Raw genomic sequence first — 10,000 nt, 5'->3', positions numbered from 1 at the left:
AAAGCCAGATTGGGATGGATCCAGTGTTTGTAGATTGTCAATGTCCTTGTTAATTATTTCCATGACAAATTGTTCCATGGGTTTGCATATTAGGCTTTTTAGACTGATGGGTCTGTAGTTCCCTGGGAAGGTTGATGGTCTACCCTTGTGGAGGGAAATGACTATTGCAGTCCTCCATTCACTTGGAATGCAGCTTGTTTCAAGGCTGTAGCTGAAGAGTGCCTCAAGTGGTCCTGGTAGGTCATGTTTTAGACTGTTCAGAAGGGAACTGAGGATGTTGTTGAGACACATGGAGGTGGTGTTCTTGGTTTTAATGAGTGCTGCCAGCACCTGGTCCCTGCTAATACCTGGGAAAAGTATGCTAGAGGGGATTTCACTGGGTGGAGCCTGGGGGAGTAGGGAGTGAAGTTTGAGCTTAATATCAGCCAGTAGATTTGTTATATCACTGTCACACTGTAACGAGTAGGAAAGCCACTGTAGTGGCACTGAAGCCCAGGGTGAGGGCCTGGGTGGAGCTACAACAGGTGCAGATTTTGATGATAGTAGCAAATATTCAAATGAGAGTTTTGAAGGCTGAAGTGGAGAAGGGTTCCATGTGAACAGCAGTTGAACATTGGTCAGTTGGTCTGACAGATAGGTGAGCACCACTCTGAAGGGACGAGTGATGGCCTCCATTACCCTTAGCTGATCGAAAGGGAGTTGGGTTTGGATGCCCGACCCTGAAGTGGCTGAGATGGGCACCTAATGCCATCTAGTACTGTGACACACACAATCCCAGAAAAGCTGCCGTGGGCCCCTGGGAGAATACTCTTTACTTTGTAAAGGGCAGGGTACCCTGGAGTGGGTTCTCCCCAAGAGAAGGACCCATGCCCTGGAAAGCATTGCAGTGCTGGCAACATCTGGTGAGCTCTCACTGGCTGTAAGGGCTTGGTCAGTTGATCTTGGGTGTCAAGTGGGGGAGGCACATGCTATGGCTGGATGAGGTGTCATCCCTCACTGCACCCCCTCCTGTGCAGGAGGGCTCAGGGAACAGCAGCAGTGACTTTGGATGTGAGCTGGGCCCTTCCTGTGGATTGCTGTGGCTGTGGTGGGCTCCAGTATTGATCAATGTCCTGCATAATCTGGCAGTTAGCAGGTGCCTTAGAACTGGAGTTGATCTGGGGCATCTGTTTAATTAAAACAAAAGATTGTGAAGTTCCAAGATGTATGTTGACAGGATGTGATTTCTGACAAGTGCTCTGAACGTCAAAGTGAAGAAATTCAATGAAGTGTGGGGACGAGAAATGTTGGTAGTAACTCTGACTCTTTAAAGGTAGCCAAATGCCTCATCGTCTAATTAGTGAGGCCCATGAATGGGTGAATGAAATTCCCACTGTTCCTACGTACTGTGTAGCGATACCACAGCTAAGGGAACTAGCTTGGCAAAATCAGTGCAGAAAGAAGCCCCTGTTGAGATTGATTCTAGTCTGGCATTGTGAAGCGATATGACAGATGTAGAATAAGTGGGAGGCCTCAGCCACCAGTGAAATACCATTACTTTTATCGTTTTTTCACTTATATGGTGTGGTGGGGGCTGAAATCCACTGGGGCTCTCACTTCAGGCTCTAAGTGTCTGGGCATTCAGTCGCAACCCACTCTAGGGACAGTGTCAGGTGGGGAGTTTGACCATGGTGGTATACTTGTCAAAGAGTAATGTAGGTGTCCTAAGGCAAACTCACAGAGGACAGATACCTCCCATGGAGCAGAAGGTCTGGACATAGCTGAAGAAGGCCTTGTGATTAGCCTGCAAGGCTATCCTGAGTTCATAGCTGGCCTTGTTGGACTTAATTAGACCTCTTACTTTCCTGTGTAGTTGTATAAGATAGCACTTGTCTTTAAGGGAGTTGCTCTTCTGGATTTTGGCCCTGAATTTTCTTCCTTTATTATATACACTATTTAGGTGAGGATTCCACCAGTGGGGTTTGTTTTTAGTGCTTGTTTTAGGTTTGCCTCTGGTATGTATGGCAGCCTCTATGCAGCCTGTTGTTTATATAGAGTTTCTGTGAATAATTCTGCATATGTAGCTGTGGTCTCAGGGTTAAGGGGAGCCATGAATTTTGACAAAGTGCCACTTCATAGGATGTAGTTTGCCCTTGAATAGTTCCTAACTGTTACTGTTTTAGCTGGATTTTCCATTTTTTTTTACTTTCAGTGAAAAATTTGTGATCCAACCTCAGCAGTGAGGAAGTGACACATGGGGTGGGGGTGTGGGTGGTGATGCTGTGGGGTGCAATAATTTTCCATGTTGGTGAGTACCAGATCCAGTCTGTTTGAGCAGATGGTTGGAGTGTGTACTATCTGTTCCAAAGTGTTTGTGTTAATATAGTCCCGTAAACATTGTGCCTGTGAGTTTGAGGCAGTGTACATTTCCCAGTCTATGGAGGAGTAGTTTAAATCACCCATGAATAGAGTGTTTGGTTGGATGGTGAGCACCTCTAGTAGGTTTAGGTAAGAGTAGTGAGACTCTAGTGGTGTAGATGGTAATCTATAACTAGCCATCATATGGTGAGAGACCTTATCTATGGTGACTTATATGTAGATGAGTTCTATGGTATCATCCTGTTTAACCAACCTGGAGTTATGTTTGTTGCTAATGTAGATAGAGACACCTCCACCTTTGGCCCCAGTCTGTGCTGTTGTTGCTCTAAATGTGTGGAATGCAAAGTAGTCTTGCACTTCTGGTGTACTTTCTACAGCTTTAAGCCAAGTCTCAGTCATGGCACAGACGTCTACATTCTCCAGCTAGAGGAGGGCTTGAATGGTGTGGAGTTTTTTTGTTTAGGCTCTGAGCATTGAGCAGTAACACCTTCAGGTTGCTTGTAGACTTCATCACTATTCTGGCAGTTTTGCTTTTCTGGCAGTACCTAAAAAGGCTCTAATGTTATGGATAATGTTTAGACAATATCTGAAAGCAGAAGGAGGACAGTGCAGCACATCCTTGGCAAAGCAATGTGGTCTTTCGACCATACGACTAAAAGGAAGCACAGGAAGTCCAGTCAGATGTGCTATTTCCATGGATTTATTGTAAAAAACACTCAAACTAACCAAATGTGCTCACTAATCAGTCACTATCTGTACTAATTGCTCCTTAATAATTGCTCACTTTTGATGTGTGGGGTGACAGCTGTTACTATGTACGTATGTATCTGAAAATGTGTGCTTTCTATGTATGTGATATGTAAATTGACATTTACTTATATACTTCTCCAAATGGTATAGCCAAGTAATTAATCTTATAAGAGGAAAATTGATATGTAAACTTAAAAAAAAAATCTGTGGTATTTTATAAATATCTAATAAAGGTATTCAGTTTTACCACATTTCCTTTCCACAAAGTTAAAATATTGTCCAGGAACCTAAAATAAGCATGTACATTGACAAAATATTCAGAGGAAAAACATATGTATTTTCCCAAGCAGCCAGAACCACATTAATATCTAAGGGGACACATGCAGCTCCCCATGGCAACACCAGCTGTTTAATGAAAATACTCTCCTTCAGAGTAAATAACATTGATTTAAGTACTAATTCCAAGAAACATTCCAAAACATTCATTGCTTGATTTGAAAAAAAAAATGCAACTTGCTATCATCTTATAAAACTTTTCCAAACCCACCTGATGCATTATTATAGAAAATTAACTACATCCACTGTTACAAAAATTAAATCATCATAGAATTCCAGTGGTCTGCTTTAAAAGATACCAAGAATCATGTAAAATGCATGTTTTACTCAATAGCATTTGTTTAGCTCTCCTGGTGATATATACTGCCAATGTCTTTGTCTCAGAAAATTTTGCAGCCACAATAGGTCTTAATGGGAGTTTTGTTTGATTTTTGGTTACTTTTGAACATGCCCTCCTATGATGACAAATATTGGATCCCCTTGGAGTGACACTAGAAACTAAGCCAATTCTTAAAATCAGTCATTTTTTTGTTTATACTGTAGCATCATCCTTGGTGAAGGTAGAATGCTACACAGTGCAAGCCTCATATTTCTCTGTGACACATACTCCAAAAGATCCATTATGCCCTTTTTGATATAGTCCAGTGAGGTATGTCTCAGGTCATTTACACCCACACAGACTATAATTGAATCATGCTGGTACCTGAGGTGCAGTAACTTCAGTGCATGCATGATATTGCTGATCCTGGCTCCAGACAGCCAACTAACCATTATCTTCTCCTTACCTAACCTGGTGTGTAGAGCATCTGTGTGTCACACAGTGGAGTATTCATTGGCAAGAGTATTAGGTAAAGTATGTGTTTGCCGTATGGGCTTCACTCTTGAGGGACCATTGGATGAAGGCTTATGTGAGATGTTTGGTGTTGCTTTTGATGTATGGTTTAGAAATTGCTGAGGAGATGTTTTGCCATTAGGTGGCTTTGGAAGTCTTTGAGATTTGGGAAGGTGTCTTAAACATCTCAGCATAAGACAATGTGTGTGTCTGGTGAGTGGAATGTGTGTGAGATGTAGTGTGGGTATTCCTGACAACCTTGTTTGTATGCAAGATTTTGGCCTCCAAGGAAGTTGTGTATTTACATATTTTACATATCAATGTTTTTTTCATAAATGACTGGTTGTCTGAGAGCAACTGAAAATTTCTATATTGCCTTATAGGTTCACAGGTTCATATGTAGGTACTAGGCTATTGGCCCTAGTGCCTATACAAGCCTAGCCATAACAATTCCTGGCTATTGCTTCCTACAAATATTTACTTTCCTGGACCCCTGTCTAGCAGGGTTACTGATGTGATCCCTGGGATGAATTTCCTATCTCCCATCCAATCGTCAAGGTTCCTCTTGAAGAGGGCCAATGAGGTGCTCTGCCTGACATTTATGGGCAGCCTATTCCAGAGTATGGTGAGTCTCTGGGTCAGGAAGCTATCCCTCCAGCATGTTCTATTCATCGTGATGACAAGGTTAAGATCCCTGGAGCATGTGGCTCGGAGGGATTGGGATTTCTTTAAGTGTAGCATGTCCAACAACTCTGGGTTTGACATTGCCTTGTATGTTAGGCAGAGATCTCCCCTGAGTAGGCAATATGTGACAGAGTATAGCTGGAGTTTTTTTAGATAGTCAGCATAAGGCATCTGCTTTAGGCCTGTGATTCTTTTTGTGAGGTATTTCTGCGGCCTTTCTAGCTGTTGCAGATGTCTTGTGAGGTACATACCAAACGGGGAATTGTATTCTATAACATGTCTAATGAGGGATGAGTACAGAGGGGCAATGACCTCCTTTTTTCTGGATGAAAAGCCCTTAGTGATGAGGTGTGCCATGTAGAAGAATTTTTAACTGTTGTGGCTATGTGATTATCGAAGGTGAGACCTCTGTCCACCTGTGTCCCTAAGTCTCTTCTCACACTTTCAGTGTTTAATGTAGTGCCACCTATGTGGTAGTTCACAGGTACATGTTTTTTTCCCAAAGGGGACAACTATAGATTTTTTGGCATTTAGTTTGAGCCCATGGTTCTGGCACCAGGCATCTGTTTTGGTAAGGCCCTTTTGTAGTATATCCACATAATTTGGGGATTCAATAATGGCTCCCAGCTTGCAGTTATCTGCGAACTTTGTAAGCCAGAGTTCCTTAGTTTTGGCCTGTACTTCAGAGAAGTAGATTCCAAACAAGAGTGGTCCCAGGACAGAACCCTGTGGAACAGCACTTGTCACTTGTCTGGAGCTGGATTTGGAGTCGGCTACTTTTACAGTATGTGTTCTGTCAGTAAGCCAGTTTGCAACCCATTGAGTGACATAGGGATTAATACCCAGAGTGGGGGATAGTGTCAAAAGCCTTGGTGAGGTCCAAGTAGGCTGTGTGAACCATCTTTCCCTTGTCCACGGCTCTGGAGACTGATTAGAAAAAGTCGATCAGGTTCAGGAGGCAAGATCAGCCCTTCTCAAACCCAAACTGGGTGGGGTCCAGTGTTTGAAGGTTGTCAATGTCTTTGTTTATAAGTTCCATGATAATACTTTCCATGGCCTTGCAGATCAGGCTCGTCAGACTAATGGGATGGTAGTTCCCAGGATCCAAAGTGGATCCCTCCTTGTGGAGTGGGATGCCTGTAGCTGTGCACTACTCTGTGGGCATGAAGCCTCAGGTGAGGCTATGATTAAACATGACACATAGGTGAGGTGCCAGTTCATTTTGTAGTTCATGCAGTACATAGCCTGGGATGTCATCTGGTCCCATGGATGCTGTATTCTTGGCTTTGGAGAGTACGTTTTTTACCTGAGTGGCCATGATTACCAGAATTTGGCATTTTTTTCAGTATTGAGATGGACCCTTTAGGGGGTGAGAGGGGGGTGAAGTTGGCACTGAATCTATCTGCCAGGATATTGGCAATATCCTTGGGATCAGTATATCTAGTGCCATTCTGCTGTAGCTCAGAGCAGATCTGACTATTACCATTTAGATTCTTGACATAGCTAAAGGATGCTTTGTGCTTGTTCATAGGTTCATAGGTTCATAGTTTACAAACACCTTAGCCATTAAGCCACCCTCCCAACCCCTTGTCTTTGGAATCTTTGGCAATTTTGTTTTTATAACTGTGAAGACTGGTAGAGATGGATGAAGGCTGTCAGCCTAGCCAAATAGAATTTTATAGATAATTCTATCATTTGTAAATACTGTGAAATGTTGAACTTAAAACAATGTGGCAACATTGCCCTCTGTTGTAAAGAAAGCTAAGTCAAGCATTTCTTATTGGTCCTTTGAAATTAAAATTACTTTATGTCTGTTCCTTTGAAGTTAGAATTTGGAGTCGATGAGTCTGGAGTAAGCATCCTGCCTATTGTTTTAAAGCTAAAGTTAATGACCAGAATTTACATGTGGAATGTCTTTTATTGCTCTAAGTGTAAAAGAATGTAAATGCAGTTTCTGTCAGCCTGGGAACACCAGGAAAAAAAGATAATGTGATGTTTTATCAGAACTGCAGTTTCAATTTAAACAGTGAGAACCAGAGATTATTAAGCATTTTTGTTTGACTATCCAACTCACAGCACTGCCTGTTGCTCTATGTAAGTAAGTTATTTTAGAAGTGTGTTTTCTTGTAGATAGCTTGACGCTAGAAACATTAGACTGTGATTTTCTGTGATGTCAGAACTGTACTACAGATTTATTTTAAGTATTTCTGTGTGATCTCTGAACTTTTGACTACCACTAACTGTGTAGTAGAAAGTATTGTCTTGTGGTTTTAATTATTTATTATTAAATATTTTAAAACCTTTTAACTGTGGCTGGTTTTGTGTAGATATAAGTTAAGCTCTAGAATACATTGCATATTTATAGTTTATTGTACAAAGTCACTCTAATAAGCCTTGACTGATTAGTCACACTTACCAATTGGATAATAATATTACACAGTAATAATTGGACACCCTTTGGGTAGCTGATAATATTAGCTGGATGGTGGCAGTAATTACTACCATATAGTCTGGGTAAAAGGGGCACAGCTGGAGAACCTGTGCCAGCCTTCCGCAGGAGTGTCTGTGTGGTTGTATAAACTTATCTCAAAGTGTGTGTGTCAGTACTTGGGCAGGGACACGAAGCACTAGTTGGACAGAGAGGGTGCTGCAGTTTTTAGCTTGCCCAGCTAGGCTGAGATCTGGGCCCTATAGCTGTGCCAGTGGGGAGTCTTATTGGGGACCTGGGGAGCAAGGGAGCGACCAGCCCCGGACTGACTGTGATCTCTGTGCACTTAAGGGAAATTGCACTTTACTGTGTGTATTTGTTATCCTTTCCTCATATATGAGATGCCCTCTCTGGTGTTAGTGGTGATGATTGAGGCTCCTTTATTGCTGGGCCAGGGCATAGGTGTCATATATTAATTAGTGGCAGTGGTTGGGATATTCACACCATATTAATTGGTGGCAGTGGTTGGGATGTCCTCACATATTAATTGTTTGGCAGAGGTAGGATATCCACATCACATATTAATTAGTTGGTAAATACTAATTGGCTTGTAGTGGTGTGGGTGGAGTGAATCATGTAGATTATGTACAGTGAGCTTTGAAGGTGTTTTGTACTCTAAATCATTCACTCGGTGAATACTCAGAGTTCAGATCACAATTGTTTTATTTCTTTTGTTAGCTTAGTTAGTCAAGGTGCGCAGTCAGCATGTCAGCAGAGGAGTATGGAAAGCTGACAAGAAGCCAGTTGGCGGAGACGTGCCAGGCCAGGGGACTGGTGCATGGAAACCTGACTAAGGCAGACCTGATTGCAGCCTTGGTTACAGCTGCATCAGAAAACAGCAACCAGGAGGACAATCAGAATGTCAGTGGAGATATAATTCCCTCGGAGAATGGGCAGCTCAACCTTTCTGCAGTGGACTTAAAAATCTAGCTGGAGCTAAATAGACTTGAGTTGGAGGCCAGGCATGTGGAATTAGAAGCAAATGAGAGACTGCAATGTTTGCAGGCTGAGGAGAATGAGAAACTGTTATGTCTGCAAGCTGAGGAACAAGAGAGGCAGAGGCAGCATGAGAAGGAGATGCTGACTCTTTGCCAGAGTCATGGAGGTAATGGGGAAGGGAGTAACTGGACCCAGAAGCACAACAAGTCAGTAAATTTCTTCCACAGTTTAAAGAGGGGGATAATTTTGATAGTTTCATTCATATGTTATATGTTTGAAAGGGCATGTAAAGAGTATTATGAAGTTGACCAAGGGATCTGGGTACGGTTCCTGACCCCCTTACTCCATGGTAAAGCTGTAACTGTTCTGTCCAAGATGTCTGACATTGCATGCTTTGATTATACTGCTGTAAAGAAATGTCTTTTAGAACTGTTTAAGGTAACACCTGAAATGTATAGGAAAAAGTTTCGTGAACATAGACGCAGAGCTGATGAAAGTGTGCATGAATATGTTGCTGAATTGAGCACTTATTTCTATAGGTGGGTGAGTGGATGTCAGGTCACCACTTTTGAAGGGCTGGTAGACCTTTTGGTGAGGAACATGCCCTTAGTACTTTGCCTGAGGACATGAGGATCTGGTTAGCTGATAGACAATGTGCTGCTTCAGATGAGTGGGGGAAGAATGGGGATCTATACTTGGCAAGCAGGGCAGCCTTGCACAGGAAGGGGGCCCCCAGTACTGCTCATGGTTCTAAAGGAACCCATGGTGGGCAGCACAGGCTGCCACAACAGAATCTGCCAGTAGCAGGGGAAGCCATTAGTCCAGGTACACATCCAGGAGCTAGGGTTAAATGTTTTGAATACAACCAGTGGGGCCATGTGGCATACAGGTGTCCATGGAGGCAAGGTGGGGAACAAAAGGTGAGGATGCCAGTAAGTGGGAAAGACAAAATGCCAATAGTAGGTTGTCTTGAGACAACAGGGGTACTAAACTACCATCCTGCAGATGTCCTGAGAGGGATGAGGCAGTACCATGTGCTTATGCAGTTACACACAGTGAGGCTAGGAGACACTGTACTACTGTATAGTCTGGGTAAAAGGAGCACAGCTGGAGAACCTGTGCCAGCCTTCCCCAGGAGTGTTTGTGTGGTTGTATAAACTTATCTCAAAGTGTGTGTGTCAGCTACTTGGGAAGGGACATGAAGCACTGGTTGGACAGGGAGGGTGCTGGATATTTTAGCTTGCCCAGCTAGGCTGAGATCTGGACCCTATAGCTGTGCCAGTGGGGAGTCTTATTGGGGACCTGGGGAGAAAAGTGTGTGTGTCAGCTACTTGGGCAGGGACATGAAGCACTAGTTGGACAGAGAGGGTGCTGCAGTTTTTAGCTTGCCCAGCTAGGCTGAGATCTAGGCCCTATAGCTGTGCCAGTGGGGAGTCTTATTGGGGACCTGGGGAGAAAAGGAGCGACCATCCCCGGACTGACTGTGATCTCTGTGTGCTCTTAAGGGAAATTGCACTTTACTGTGTGTATTTGTTATCCTTTCTTCATATATGAGATGCCCTCTTTGGTGTTAGTGGTGAGGATTGAGGCTCCTTGATTGCTGGGCGACTGAG

This window comes from Protopterus annectens, chromosome 2.part2, assembly GCF_019279795.1.
Source record: "Protopterus annectens isolate FY-2018-M chromosome 2.part2, PAN1.0, whole genome shotgun sequence".
Taxonomy (NCBI): domain Eukaryota; kingdom Metazoa; phylum Chordata; order Ceratodontiformes; family Protopteridae; genus Protopterus; species Protopterus annectens.
This window is presented reverse-complemented; position numbering follows the sequence as displayed.